We start from the raw sequence: 15,247 nt of genomic DNA on the forward strand, positions 1-15,247 counted from the left end.
TCACACTTGTAATCCCAGCACTTTGGGAGGCCAAGGTAGGTGGTCACAAGGTCAGGAGTTCAAGACCAGCCTGGCCAACACAGTGAAACCCCACCTCTACTAAAAATATATAAATTAGCTGGATGCATAAAAATTAGCTGGGTGTGGTGGCAGGCACCTGTAATCCCAGCTACTTGGGAGGCTGAGGCTGGAGAATCGCTTGAACCCAGGAGGTGGAGGTTGCAGTGAGCCAAGATCACACCACTGCACTCTAGCCTGGGTGACAGAGCCAGGCTCCATCTCAAAAAAAAAAAAAAAAAAATTCAAAGATTAAGGGGAAAACGTCAGGTATCAGTAGCGAATAAGACAGCATTAATAGGGATAGAGACCATAGGGCCAGGTGCAGGGGCTGACACCTATAATCCCAGCACTTTGGGAGGCCAAGGCAGACAGATCACCTGAGGTCAAGAGTTCAAGACCAGCCTGACCAACATGGAAAAACCCTGTCTCTACTAAAAATACAAAATTAGCTGGGCATAGTAGCACATGCCTATAATCCCCAGCTACTCAGGAGGCTGAGGCAGGAGAATCTCTTGAACCCGGGAGGCAGAGATTGAGCTGAGCCGAGATCACACCATTGCATTCCACCTGGGTAAGAGCGAAATGTCTCAAAAAAAAAAAAAAAAGATAGAGACTATGTAACAATAAAAGGAACAAACCACAACAAACATTGAATAATGTGAATAATGAAAATCTGAATGTTTCTAATACCGCAGCCTCAACAATGCATATAACACCAAAAACTGACCATTTGAGAAGCTGTCAACTCTGATGAAAAATTTAACGTTTTTTTTTTTTTTGGACATGAGATCTCCCTATGTTGCCCAGGCTGGTCTTAAATGATCCTTCCACCTCAGCCTCCCAAATAGCTGGGACTACAGGCAAGCGCCATCATGCTCAGCAGAGAAATTTAACATATACTTCTGTATTAGTCTGTTTGCACATTGCTATAAAGACATACCAAGACTGGGCAATTTATAAAGAAAACAGGTTTAACTGACTCATAGTTCCACACAGCTGGGGAAGCTTCAGGAAACTTACAATCATGACAGAAGGGGAAGAGGCAGGTCTTATGTAGCAGCTGGAGACAGAGAGCAAACAACAGAGAAAACTGCCTTGTAAAACCATCAGATCTTGGCCAGCATGGTGGCTCAAGCCTGTAATCCCAGCACTCTGGGAGGAAGAGGCAGGTGAATCACTTGAGGCCACAAGCTCAAGACCAGCATGGTCAACATGGTGAAACCCTGTTTCTATAAAAAATACAAAAATCAGCCAGGCATGGTGGTATGCGCCTATAATCCCAGCTACTGGGAAGGCTGAGGCATGAGAATCACTTGAGCATAGGAGGCCAGCCTGGGTGACAGAGTGGTACCTTGTCTCAAACAAACAAACAAAACATCACATCTCCTGAGAACTTACTATCACAACAGTATGGGGGAAACCACCCCATGATCCAATCACCTCAAACCGCACCCTCCCTTGACATGTGGGGATTATGGGGATCACAATTCAAGATGAGATTTGGGTGGGGACGCAGCCAAACCACATCAGCTTCTATCAGATACTGACAGTTCAAGCAGACAAAATATCAATAAAGGCAGAAACGCTGACAAAGAACATTAACAACCTTTCTCTAATGAATATACAGAAACCTACCCCAAAGTGAGGAGTTGCAGATTTTCTTTAAGGCATAAAGCATGTATCTCTGACTTCTGAATTTAACAGATAAGTAAAACTTCCTTCAAATTATAAAAACAAATATAATTTTGCCAACTTTCCATTTTTCCAAGTGAGATTCAGAAAAGAACAACTACTAGTACTAATATTTTACTTAAGAAAAGATGGTTTTTAAATTTAAAAAATCAAGAAAGACATAATCTAAAATAAAACCTTTTTCTCACTAATCATGGACTGTGAAGACTTTCTTAGAAAATGGTACCAGCAGAGAATTGTACTTAATTCAGTATTTCTTAACTTTTTTGATCTCAGAGAAAAGAAACATACAGATATTTCATTTAATAGTGAGTCTCTGATATAATAGTCTCCTTGATTTACTTTTGAGAAAACAAGTGACTACAGAGGTTAAGTGATTTACCTGTAACTACTAAGAGGAAAGTGGAAAAGAAGGCATGAGGTAAAACCTTCCCTCTATCCTTGCCATCATGCCACAACCTACCAAAGGTCCAATTCAGTTAACAAATACTTTCTGAATGCCCTATAAGGCTTACAAGAAATAAAATGAACTATAAAATATGGCAGGGGAGGAGGTGAGGTAGAGGAGACCAACAGAATCACCTGTGGAGGGGGCTTCTCTACGTACTTGGGAATACCACCCTTAATAGGGGGCCACAGTTACAGAATCCAGTGTAACCTACCCTTCAGGAAGGCTACCCCTCAGGAAAAAAGGAAAGCTGAGAACCACTGATTCGAATCCACACATCTCAAGTAGTTTACAATCTACTTGTAAAAGCAAAGTAAGTAGAAAAACATTTCAAAAAAAGAAATAAGAAACACTAGGGTAGAGGGGGAGACACACACACACACAAAAAAGGAAACAAAACACAAACTCTAATTACATTGACTTTAGAAGAATTTTTTAAAGCCTGAAGATCAACAGAAGCCTTGCAAAATTAAATCTTGAGTAAGCCTTGAGTGTATTTTGTTAAGTTAGTTATTAAACGTGCATATCCTGGGATATTCATTTTCAGGAGGAAAATGTAGAGTTATTACAAAGTCAATAGCAGGCTTCAAGCCTCTCCTTGAGAGCAAACAACAGGACCACAGCCAAGAACCACAGATACATGAGCAGAGATTGTGAGAAAAGTGTGTGAGCTAAAGAATCGCATTAAAAAAAAAAAAAAAAAATCACACTGGGTATGGAGAAGTATATTTAGAGAAAAAAGGAATGATTTTCATGCATGTAAACTTCTAGTTAAATGTATGTACATCTCAAATACCTCCTGCAATTCCACTAAAATGACAAATTTTGAAAGACAACAAATGAATTTTAAAGTTACAAGGACAAAAACAGCAAGAGAGAAGGCTAGTGCATTCAACAAATTTTGGAATCTGGAAAGCTGACAGACAAGTGACCAATGACTTCATGGCAAGAGAAAACTTTTAAACCTAAACCCTACATGGTAGGGAGAAGCCAGAAATGAACAAGTCAATTTTTAGTAATTGGAGGCATCACATTCCTCTGAAGCCTGAAGGTAAAGCAAAACAGGAAAACTGTTAAAAATTAGCATACGGAGCATTTAAACCCCTAGCTCCCCACCCTCTAGAAAGAAGACTGCTCCTTTTCAAGAGGCTAAACATTTCCTGCTTAGCAAAATTGAACCAGAATGACAGCCTGGGAATACACTCAGAATTGGGGTGGGAGGGAGAAAGGAGTCAGAGACCAGAAGGAAAAGTGAAAACTGTCTATTGAAAAGAGTAATCAGCCCCCATCCCAGAATGCTTGCAGCCACACTCTTACCAGCCAGGATTCCTCTTTAGGGAAACAAGTCCAACAAGAAAAATATATATATATTTAACAGAATATTTTTTAAGAAGTTGGTCTGACGGAAAACAGGGGAGAAAAGGTAAGAAAATCAGAGTAGCTACGAAAATGTCACATATCCAACCACCAGAAATTCCAAAAAGAGAAAAATAATAAAATGAATGGAGAAAGAAAAGTATTAAAGAAATAACATAAGAAAATTTCCTGAATGACATGAGCTTCCAGAATAAAGGGACCCATTAAGTATGTGGACCCAAAACACAATGAATGAGTAAAGGACCTACATCAAAGTACATCAGTGTGAAATTTCTCAACACCAGGGACTGAAAGAAGACCCTAAAATATCTTGGAGCACAGGTCGTAAGGCACAGGGTTGGGGGATGTCAAGCAGAAGAATCAAAATAGCAATGAACTCCTCAGAATACTGGAAGCATGAAACAATGATACAATGCCTTCAAAATTTTGAGGAAAAATTATTCCCAACCAGAAATCTTATATCTAGCCAATACAACGTACAACCAAAAAATAAATTTGCTTTCATCTTAATAAACCTGGCCGGGGACAGAGGCTCATGCCTATAATCCCATTGGCTGATAATACCTGTAATCCCAGCACTTTGGGAAGCCAAGGTGGGCGGATCACCATTGAGACCATCCTGACCAACATGGTGAAACCCCATTTCTACTTAAATAAACAACAACAACAAAAATGGCATACCAAAAACAGAGTAGGAACAAGCCTTTTTGAAAACAACACAAAACTTTTTAAACAATCAAAACTCGATCCAAAATTCCTTAACATGTCACTAAAATGGTTAAGTGAAAAAAATATATATATCAATCCTGCCTTTTTGGATGAAGAAGGTACTGTACATAGACTCATTCACTGGTCCAACCAACTTTATAGCAATGATTCTCATCTTTTCTTCAAAGGTGATAGAATATTAAAGGTACTATTTGTGTTTCAAATGTATACAGGGCAATTTTAATCACCTTTCAATTAAAGGTTAGTATACATCAACAGAAATCCTCAGGAGTGCCTTAAAAACCTGAATTGCGGCTGGGCACGATGGTTTATGCCTGTAATCCCAGCACTTAGGGAGACCAAAGCAGGAGGAACACAGAATCCATGAGTTTGATGCCAATGCGGGCAACACAATGAGACCCCACATCTACAAAACATTTAAAAATTATGCTGGGCATAGTGGTACACGCCTATAGTCATAGCTACTTGTGAGGCTGATGTAGAGTATTGCTTTTTGGCCTTGGAGGTTGAGGTTGCAGTGGGCATGACTGTGCCACTGTATTCCACCCTAGTGACAAAGCAAGACCTTGTCTGAAAAAAAAAGAAAGAAAGAAAAACAAAAAATCTGAATTGCGGACATCAACAAATAGAGGTGGACAGCCCATTGCTACAGGGTCCCCAGGCTCCATGAAGCCACTGAGAAGCCCCAAAATGCTCTAAAAGGAAGCATAGCACTATGTAAGACAGAAGGCATGAAAATATAATACAATGCTTCAGTCAAGAGTAGAAGAAATGGGTAAACAGCAGATGGAAGACATGAGTTTGGGGTGAAGAAGAGCAAAGACCAAAATAAAGCACACATACACACACAAATTTAGGGACAAAAATCTCTTTAAAAACCAAAGAACTCTGCTGAGCTGCAAAGGAGTTGCAAGTTCTACCTGAAACCAGCAAGTCTAAAAGGTTCTTGACCTTATTTCTCTAAACTCTTACTATTTCTTGAGTTTTTGGTTTGACCAGACAAGCACGAAAAACTCTAAACCATAACAATCAGGTCCTAAAGGCCTGACCTTTAAACTAAATCAAGAGTTTTAATCTGACCAAGAAAGGGTTACTGAGTCCTTCAACACATACAAAAAATAATTTGAAACAAATTCATTTCTATGATGGCAAAGTTTACTTAGACATTTTCATTGACAGGTATTATAAGACATAATTTGCTTAACACAGAGCCTAGTACAAAATGTTAGCTGCTCCTGCTGTTTCTTCCGTTACTATTTCTGACTGAAAGAAAAACTGTTAAATGGGACTCATAAAAAGGAATTTGAGGATGCAGAACTGCCGTTATTACAATTGCTACTATTTGTGATCAGTACCACTTTGGATGAAGAGATCAAAGGTGAATCCAAATATCAATCATTACACCCCATTAAAAAATAAGCACTGAAAGACATTCAAAATAAATCTCATAACTAACTCATTACAACACCTGGACATAACTGAAGTTAATGTATAAACTGTTCTGTATTTCATATTTACTGTAAAAATAATGTGAAGCATGGCATCTATCAAAATCCTGGTTATCTCAACTTCTCCCAATTATATTTAGAATTACCTCTATCCCATCCAAGTGACGTATCAAAAATATCTACAAAAAGTATAGTTAAGGTACCACAGTCCAGGGAGCACTTCTTCTTTTGACCTCTTCCAGAATTTCGACTCGCTTTCTTTTTTTTTTTTTTTTTTTTTTTGAGACAGGGTCTCACTATGTTGCTTAGGCTGGAATGTAGTAGCTATTCAGACACGATTATGGTGCACTACAGCCTCAAACTCCTGGATTCCAGTGATCCTTCTGCCTCAGCCTTCCCAGTAGCTGGGACTATAGGAACAAGCTACTGTACCCAGCTAATTCCATTCAATTTACAATTAATCATCTACTGCTTTGAACTGTCAACTCTGATACTGCTATTCTACCGCTTACATTTTTATTTTCCCAACTTTATAGTAAACTTACCCTTAAGAGTAAGGCCTATGACTTAACTTTTTGCACTTCCAGGTATTTAGTACAAAGTACGTACTGTGTGGATTGACTAAAGATGCTATAATATTATACAAAACCAGAGATCAACTGTTCACAATCTTTTCCACCCAAACACATAAAAGATAGAAACAAGGCTGGACGCGGTGGCTCACGCCTATAATCCCAGCACTTTCGGAGGCTGAGGTGGGTGGATCACCTGAGGTTAGCAGTTCAAGACCAGCCTGACCAACGTGGAGAAACCCAGTCTCTAATAAAAATACAAAATTAGCTGGGCATGGTAGCACATGCCTGTAATCTTAGCTACCTGGGAGGCTGAGGCAGAAGAATCACTTGAACCCGGGAGGTGGAGGTTGCAGTGAGCTGAGATCACACCATTGCACTCCAGCCTGGGCAACAAGAGTGAAACTCCATCTCCAAACAAACAAACAAAAAAAGATACAATTCAGTGTCACTATGGTACTGATTCTAATACAATGTGTAAAGCCCACCATCTCACACCCTAGCATGTTAGGACAGAGAAGTAAAAGCTTCATAAATAGGTACTGGCATACTGGCTCCAAAAATGAACCGTGGTCCCTTTTTCAACATTCAAATGAGCACGGAGGCCAGGCGCAGTGGCTCAAACCTGTAATCCCAACACTCTGGGTGACCACCGCCAGTGGATCACCTGAGGTCAGGAGTTCGAGACCAGCCTGGCTAACATGATGAAACTCTGTCTCTACTGAAAATATAAAAATCAGTTGGGTGTGGCAGCACAGGCCTGTAATCCTAGCAACCTGGGAGGCTGAGGCAGGAGAATCGCTTGAACCCGGGAGGAGGAGGTTGCAGTGAGCTGAGATCACACCACTGCACTCCAGCCAGGGTGAGAGAGCAAGACTCTGTTTCAAAAAAAAAAAAAAAAAAAAGAGCATGGAGACTGTCACTTTATACATGGTCTCCTCTCCTCCATCAAATCCCACACAAGAATGAAGAAAAGATATGTGATAATGATCCTGTCCTCTGCCAACAGATGAAAATTTTGATACCATTTTAAAAAAAATTTCAGGTAGACAAAAGGTTACAGTTAATGTACTATTTTTAAAGACTGGAGTGCAGTCCTTTACTATGACATTTTGTTTTTATCTACAAATATTTAAAACTTTAGTTCATATAAAACTGCCCATGAGTCTCAGCAGCAGGTCCTGTTGATGTGGCCTAATGACTAAAGACCTGTACTTAGAGACTCACCACTACACAGCTGTACAGCATGGGAACCACACTATCTCCTTCAACTCAAATTTCCCCAACAGCACTGTCAGGATATTAAATAAAATAATGTTTGGAAAACACAGTGCTTCATGCATAGTAAGGAGTAACAATCCTAAAAATAACACTTAAAATGTGCAAACTTCCTGATTTACCTGATCAGCCTCATATAATTCTAGCCCAGAAACTTACATTCCTCAATCTCCATAAGGAGACCTCCACAAAACAGTGATTTACTACAATGCTCCACATAATTTTTTTATTTTTACCAGTGCTCCACATAATTACACAAAGAAGACTTCTGTATCAATTATAAAACTCATAGTCCATTAGGTTTTTAAAATATCTCTAATGTAAAAGATTCCCCAACATTTATGTCAGACCATGATTAAGTTCCTGGTCAGGCACAGTGGCTCATGCCTGTAATCCCAGCACTTTGGGAGGCCAAAGCAGACGGATCACTTGAGCCCAGGAGTTTGAGACCAGCCTGGGCAACAGTGAAACCCGAAACCCCGCCTCTGCTAAAAATACAAAAATTAGCTGGGCGTGTTAGCCTGCACCTGTAACCCCAGCTACTTGGGAGGCTGAGGCATGAGTATTGCTTGAACCTGGAGAGCAGAGGTCACAGTGAGCTGAGATCACACCACTGCACTCCAGCCTGGGCAACAGAGTGAGACTCTCTCTCAAAAAAAAAAAAAGGAAAGAAAAAAAGTTCCTCTGCGATACACTGAGCTTTGTAATTTTTTAGCCATTGTTTTTGTTTGGCTTCAAGAAAGTCTAAAAAATGATTCTACTTAATTTGACATTTCACTAACATTTCTACCATCTTTCCCATCCAGAACTTCTTAAATCTTCCTCTCTGAATGTTAGACCTTGGCAGACCCTTAAAAACTATCTGATCTCATATCCTCGGTCTTATAAGTAAAAAGGCTTTCAGATATAAGGCCCATTTTGATTAGAAACAAAATATGTGACATTAAGATTAAATAGAGTGCCACAACATACCAAGTCCCCAGTAAAATGCCTGACACACAGCAGGCATGATATACACAATAGTAGTATTTCAGGGCAGATGTATCTCTGAAAATAGAAAACACTCAGTCCTATAGACAATAGTAGTATTTCAGGGCAGATGTAGCTGTGAAAATAGAAAACACTCAGCCCTAAAGCTTCTAATTAAATGGATGCTTCGTGAAGCCAAGTAGTTCCTTTTTCTTTTTTTCCATACCACAAGGGTAACATGCTGATGACATCTTAACAAAGTTTGAGGGTGACACATCTCACATATGCATATGAACACCCAAACATCATGCTTATAGACTAAAAATCCTGAGTAGTTTCTACAAAATACTATTTCATAGAAAATATACACTGAATCTGAATAGTCATAATAAAGAATTAATCACTAGCTTACATTTCAATCTCAGAATACATCAAATGTTTCACATTTCCTAAACAATGCACCTAATCAATCACCTGACTATATGAGTAATACTAGTGATGTCAAAGGAACACATTTATATTGACTTGCCTTGTGATTCTGACCTAGATGTTTTTGAGAGGCCTCTGTGATGCTGAATTGTTCAACTGTCGAGTCCATCACTCTCTGGAAATTGCATTAGTAGTTACACTTCCATAATATGCATTATTCTGTCCAATGCCATAAATGTTAAGTCTTTATAGTTTGTTTTCAAATACATGATATCAGTCTTTTCTAAAACATTCTTACTACCCAAACCTCTTTCTAAATATTATGCTTTACTATTATCATTTTTCTTAATGATCACAGTGGTTTAAAAGAAATCCATAAATTATTTGATACTTCTCCCATCAAGAGGTAGAGTCTAATTACTCTTCCTCGTATATAAGCTAGCCTCATGACTTGCTTCTCACAAAGATAATGAGGCAGAAGTGACGCTGCAAACCTTTAAGGCTAGGTCATAAAAAGGAATTGCAGCCTGGTTTTATTTCTTGGGAGGCAAGCCTTTGAATCCCTGAGCTGCCATGTTAAGGACTCCGGCTAATTGAAGTCTCCATGTTAAAGAGACTACACACATAGGGATGCCTGAGGAACCCCAGCTATTGCAGAACCCAGCTGTTTGAGTCTTCAAGTGAAGAAGCCTTCTAGATGACTCCAGCTACCATTTGACTGCAACTGCATGAGAAACACAGAGTAAGAACCACATGGCAAGTACTGTCAATTCCCAGAAGTGTGGGATAATAATATATGATTGTTGTTTTACCCATTAAGTTTGGGTTGGTTTATTACTCAGCAATAAAAAATCGGGATGATGAACAAAGAGAGAACCTCAACATTTTCTTGGGCCCTGGCTCCACTGGTATACGACTAATGCCTCATTTATGCTGCATCTTTACTATCTTCCTTACCATCTACCTTTTATTGTACTACATTTAAAAAACAAATTTCCTTCCTATTAAGGATTTTTTAAAAAACAAAAACTTTCTATTAATTTACATCTACGAACTTCCTTCAACATTTTTTTCAAATACTTATTTACAAATGTATTTAACCATAGACTCATCTGAATAGTAAATCTTTACTCAAAATAAAAGCTAATCCTTATGTAGCATCAGGAAGCAACACTTTGGGCCGGGCATGGTATCTCACGCCTGTAATCCCAGTACTTTGGGAGGCTGAGGCAGGTGGGATCACTTGAGGTCAGGAGTTCAAAACCAACTGGCCAACATGGTGAAACCCTGTCTCTACTAAAAATAAAAAAATTAGCCTGGCATGGTGGCAGGCGCCTGTAATCCTAGCTACTCAGGAGACTGAGCCTAGACTGTGCCACTGCACATCAGCCTCAGCAAAAGCAAGACTCCGTCTCAAAAATAAAAATAAAATTTTAAAAAAGCCACATTTTTATATACCCTAGTAAATAATACAACTGACAGGCTAACTCTCAACAATCACACCCGGTAACGCATAGTGACAGAATGTTATTTCCCCATCCCTGGGATCAGGAGACTGCATAAGGAAACAAAAGCTGACAAGGCCAAAACCCTCACCAACCATCAATTTCTTAGAAAAATGGTTTCCAAACATCCCTATAAATTTAATAAGTGCACAACCTGGCCTACAGCTTCCAAATCTTTTGAAGCCAAGCCACTGTTAGTCATAGAATGTTAATCTGACAATACCACGTAGTCCAATGCAAAATGTTTGCAAAATGAAATTGCAAATCTTGCAAAGGGTGCAAGACTTCATGAAGTCTAGAGAAAGCAATGTTGAGAAATTCATCAATACATATATATACGTCAGTGACAAACAAATACACAGACCAATTAAAAGACAATGAAAATCGAGGCCGGGAGTGGTGGCTCACACCTATAATCTCAATGCTATGGGAGGCCGAGACAGGAGAATCCCTAGAGCCCAGGAGTTTAAGATCAGCCCTGGGCAACATAGTGAGACCCCGTCTCTACTTGGGAGGCTAAGTTAGGAGAATCATTTGAGCCTGGGAGGTTGACACTGCAGTGTATGGTGATGGTGCCACTGCACTCCATCCTGGGCAACAAAGCAAGACCCCATCTCAAAGAAAAGAAAACTGGGCCGGGTGCAGTGGCTCACGCTTGTAATCCCAGCACTTTGCGAGGCCGAGGCGGGTGGATCACCTGAGGTCAAGACCAGCCTGGCCAACATAGCAAAACCCCATCTCTACTAAAAATACAAAAATCAGCCAAGCATGGTGGCGTGCACCTGTAATCCCAGCTGCTTGTGAGGCTGAAGCAGGAGAATCACTTGAACCCGTGGGGACAGAAGTTGCAGTGAGCTGAGATTATACCACTCCACTCCAGCCTGGTCAAAAGAGCGAGACTCCATCTCAAACCTTAAATAAGCAAATTCCCATCATTATACATAGACATTTTGAGAACAGTTGGAGAAAAATGAAAATACATTGAGTATAAGATGATATTAGGGAATTTTTGTTAATTTCCTACAAAGTGTGATAATGGTAAAGTGGTTATATAGAAAAATGAGAAAAAGGTTCATATTTAGAAGATATAAGCACATGTATTTAAAAACAAAGTATTACAATGACTGCAACTTTCAAATAATTCAAAGTTATTTACATACACACGTATTTCGCAAATATAGCAAAATGTTAATAAGTCAGGCATATCGTCACCCTTATTCAGCCAAGAAGTTACAAAAGATACATCTTCATCCCTCTACAATCCTTAAGATTAAATAGGTTTTCTTATAAAAGAGAGGGGAGAAATATGTCAGAAGCGTTCAAACCAGAGCAAATCCATCTTGAATTTTAGAAGCTGGTTAAAATAAGGCTAAGACCTAGTAGGCCGCATTCCCAGATGGTTAGGCATTCTACATCACAGGATGAGACAGGAGGTCAGCAAAAGATACAGGTCATAAAGACCTTAATGATAAAGCAGGTTACAGTTAAGAAGCCGGCTAAAAGCCACCAAAACTGGCCAGAAGTGGTGGGGCTTACCTGTAATCCCAGTACTTTGGGAGGATCACAAGGTCAAGATATCGAGACTATCCTGGCCAACATGGTGAAACCCAGTTTCTACTAAAAATACAAAAATTAGCTGGGCATGGTGGCATGCACAGTCCCAGCTACTTGGAAGGCTGAAGCAGGAGAATCGCTTGAATCTGGGAGGCAAAGGTTGCAGTGAGCTGAGACGGCACCACTGCATTCCAGCCTGGTGACAGACCAAGTCTCAAAAAAAAAAAAAAAAAAAAATACTCAAAACCAAAAGGGTGATGTGAGTGACTTCTGGTAGTCCTCACTGCTACAATCCCAACAGCGCCATGACAGTTTACATATGCCAATATGCCAAGGCAACATCTGGAAGTTACCCTATATGATCTAAAAAGGGGAGGAACGCTTAGTTCAGGGTAACTGCCTACCCCTTTCCCAGAAAAACTCATGAATAATCCCTACTATTCAGGAAATAACATTCTATCAGTATTTGTTACCGGTTGTGATTGTTGAGAGTTGGCCTGTCAGTTGTATTATTTACTAGGGTATATGCTACTGTTTAACATATAATCAAGAAATAATCATAAAAATTAGCAATCAGCAGCCTTTGGAGACTGCTCTGCCTACGGAATAGCCATTCTCTATTCTTTTACCCTCTTAATAAACTTGTTTTCACTTAAAAAAAAAAAAAACTTAATGAATCTAGAAGGTATTATCTACCTTCTAAAAGGTTATCCAGATAATTCACTGTTGGTTCTTTCAATTCTTCTGCATGTTTGAAAATGTTTACAATACGGGAGAAAAAAAAAACAAAAATAAATAAAAATCTCACTAAAACTACACATACACACATATACACACACACACAACCACACAGTCAAGGATCTCCATTTAATGAAGGCCTCCCAAAGGAAACACAGAAAAAAAAAGGAAGGGTGAAGTATAATGTGCTATCTTTCAATGTTATCAGGACTATTACATACCAAAAAAAAAAAATTCCAAACACTTGATTCATTCTTTATATTCTAAAGATCAGAATATAGTGATAAGAACTAATTTTTATAAAAATAAAACATTCAGCTTAGTTTTGAAGTTCCAATTAATTTAATAGAGACATATGCTAATGTACGTCAGGTACTAAGGATGTAAAGGCAACAAAGAGCCTGTTATCAAAGAGGTCTCCTCCCAGTTCGCTCAGATGACACTCACAGGCACAAACTGAAGAGCAAGTTTAAAGAGAAGCACTGCACTGCACCAAAGATAAGAACCTGTAATAAATCACTTAAGGATAGTACAAACAATAGTAGTTCAGTGGCCTTCCTATCATTTTTAACTGATTACAATTTTTAATAAGCCACTTCAAATAGATAAAATGTATGAAAATTAAACACCACATATTTCAAAAGCGTTTCAGGCAAAATCATGTCACTAGAATGTGAGCTTCACATTTTTGCCTGTTTTCCTGACTGATGTAGTCCAAGTGTCTGGCCCAAAACAAGCCCTCAGTAAATATTTGTTGACTAACAATGAAGGAATGAAATTTTAAGTCAATTTTTAAAAAATGCCTTGTGGGAATCTTCATTTATATTTAAATTATAATGAAAATTCTGGTCAATTTAGTAGAAAAAAAGAGGGGGCTTAAATTTTAAATTTTACCACAATTTTTTTTACAAGTTATCTTCTCCCTGAATTAATTCTGAATGTAAAAATGGAAACAATAAGGGCCAGGTGTGGTGGCTCACACCTGTAATCCCAACACTTCAGGAGGCCAAGATGGGCAGATCGCTTGAGCTCAGGAGTTCCAGAGTTCCAGGCCAGCCTGGGCAAACATGGCAAAACTTTGTCTCTATTATACAAAAAGTACAAAAATTAGACAGGTGTGGTGGCACACACCTATAATCTCAGCTACTTGAAAGGCTGTGGGAGAACTGCTTGAGCCCAGAAGGTGAAGGCCTCAGTGAGCTGAGATGCACCACTGCACTCTAACCTGGCTGACAGAATGAGACTGTCTCTACAAAAAAAAAAAAAAAAAAAGCCGGGCGCGGTGGCTCATGCCTGTAATCCCAGCACTTTGGGAGGCCGAGGCGGGTGGATCACGAGGTCAAGAGATCGAGACCATCCTGGTCAACGTGGTGAAACCCCGTCTCTACTAAAAATACAAAAAATTAGCTGGGCATGGTGGCGTGTGCCTGTAATCCCAGCTACTCAGGAGGCTGAGGCAGGAGAATTGCCTGAACCCAGGAGGCGGAGGCTGCGTTGAGCTGAGATCGCGCCATTGCACTCCAGCCTGGTTAACAAGAGCGAAACTCCATCTCAAAAAAAAAAAAAAAAAAGAAAGAAAGAAAAAGGAAAACAAATTATGGACCAAAGCCCAAAAAAAGGCTTTCATCATACATTCCTTTGGGGCAAGGATGTGAACAAATATTCTATAAGCATGAGCCACAAATTATGCCCCTGCAACTGGTCCCATTGGATTTGGTTTAATATCAAAGCTCAAAACAAAGTTTTTAAAATAATAAATCAATAAAATAATCCCTCATTAGTCTTACACAAAGTATTATATACCTGCCGGGCGAGGTAGCTCACACCTATAATCCCAGCACTTTAGAAGGCCGAGGCAGGCAGATCAACTGCAGTCTACAGTTCAAGACCAGTCTGGTCAACATGGTGAAACACCATCTGTACTAAAAATACAAATATTAGCTAGGCATTGTGGCACACACCTGTAGTCCCAGCTACTCAGGAGGCTAAGGCAGGAGAATCGCTTGAACCCGAGAGGCAGAGGTTGCAGTGAGCCAAGATTATGCCACCGCACCCCAGCCTGGGCAACAGAGCAAGACTCTATCTCAAAACAAACAAACAAAAAATCATACCTCCTTTAAGAAGTTTCTAGGGCCAGGCATGGAGGCTCATACCCGTAATCCCAGCACTTTGGGAGGCTGAGGCAGGCGGATCACTTGAGGCCAGGAATTCAAGACCAGTCTGACCAACACGGTCAAATGTTGTCTCTACTAAAAATAAAAAAATTAGCTGGGCATGTTGGCACACACCTGGAGTCCCAGCTACTCAGGAGGCTGAGGCACAAGAATCACTTGAACCTGGGAGGAGGAGGTTGCAGTGAACCAAGATCCTACCACTGCACTCCAGCCTGGGCAATGAGACTCTGCCTTTAAAAAAAAAAAAAAAAAAAGTTTCTAGAGGAAAATATAT

At 39.6% G+C, this 15,247-nt stretch overlaps 1 protein-coding gene and 1 non-coding gene across 9 annotated transcripts in view; both read right to left on the minus strand.

Annotated features, from left to right (window-relative positions):
* Positions 1-15,247, minus strand: part of UBR5 (ubiquitin protein ligase E3 component n-recognin 5) — a 155,230-nt gene that overhangs the window by 121,479 nt on the left and 18,504 nt on the right. The gene's annotated exons all lie outside the window — the stretch shown is intronic.
* LOC135278190 (small nucleolar RNA U13) lies at positions 8,797-8,899 on the minus strand. The gene has a single exon (XR_010345741.1). It is a non-coding gene; the product is annotated as a small nucleolar RNA U13 (small nucleolar RNA).

The sequence above is a fragment of the Aotus nancymaae genome, unplaced genomic scaffold (genome assembly GCF_030222135.1).
Source record: "Aotus nancymaae isolate 86718 unplaced genomic scaffold, 86718_ANA_hifiasm-v0.15.2.pri h1tg000036l, whole genome shotgun sequence".
Taxonomy (NCBI): Eukaryota; Metazoa; Chordata; class Mammalia; order Primates; family Aotidae; genus Aotus; species Aotus nancymaae.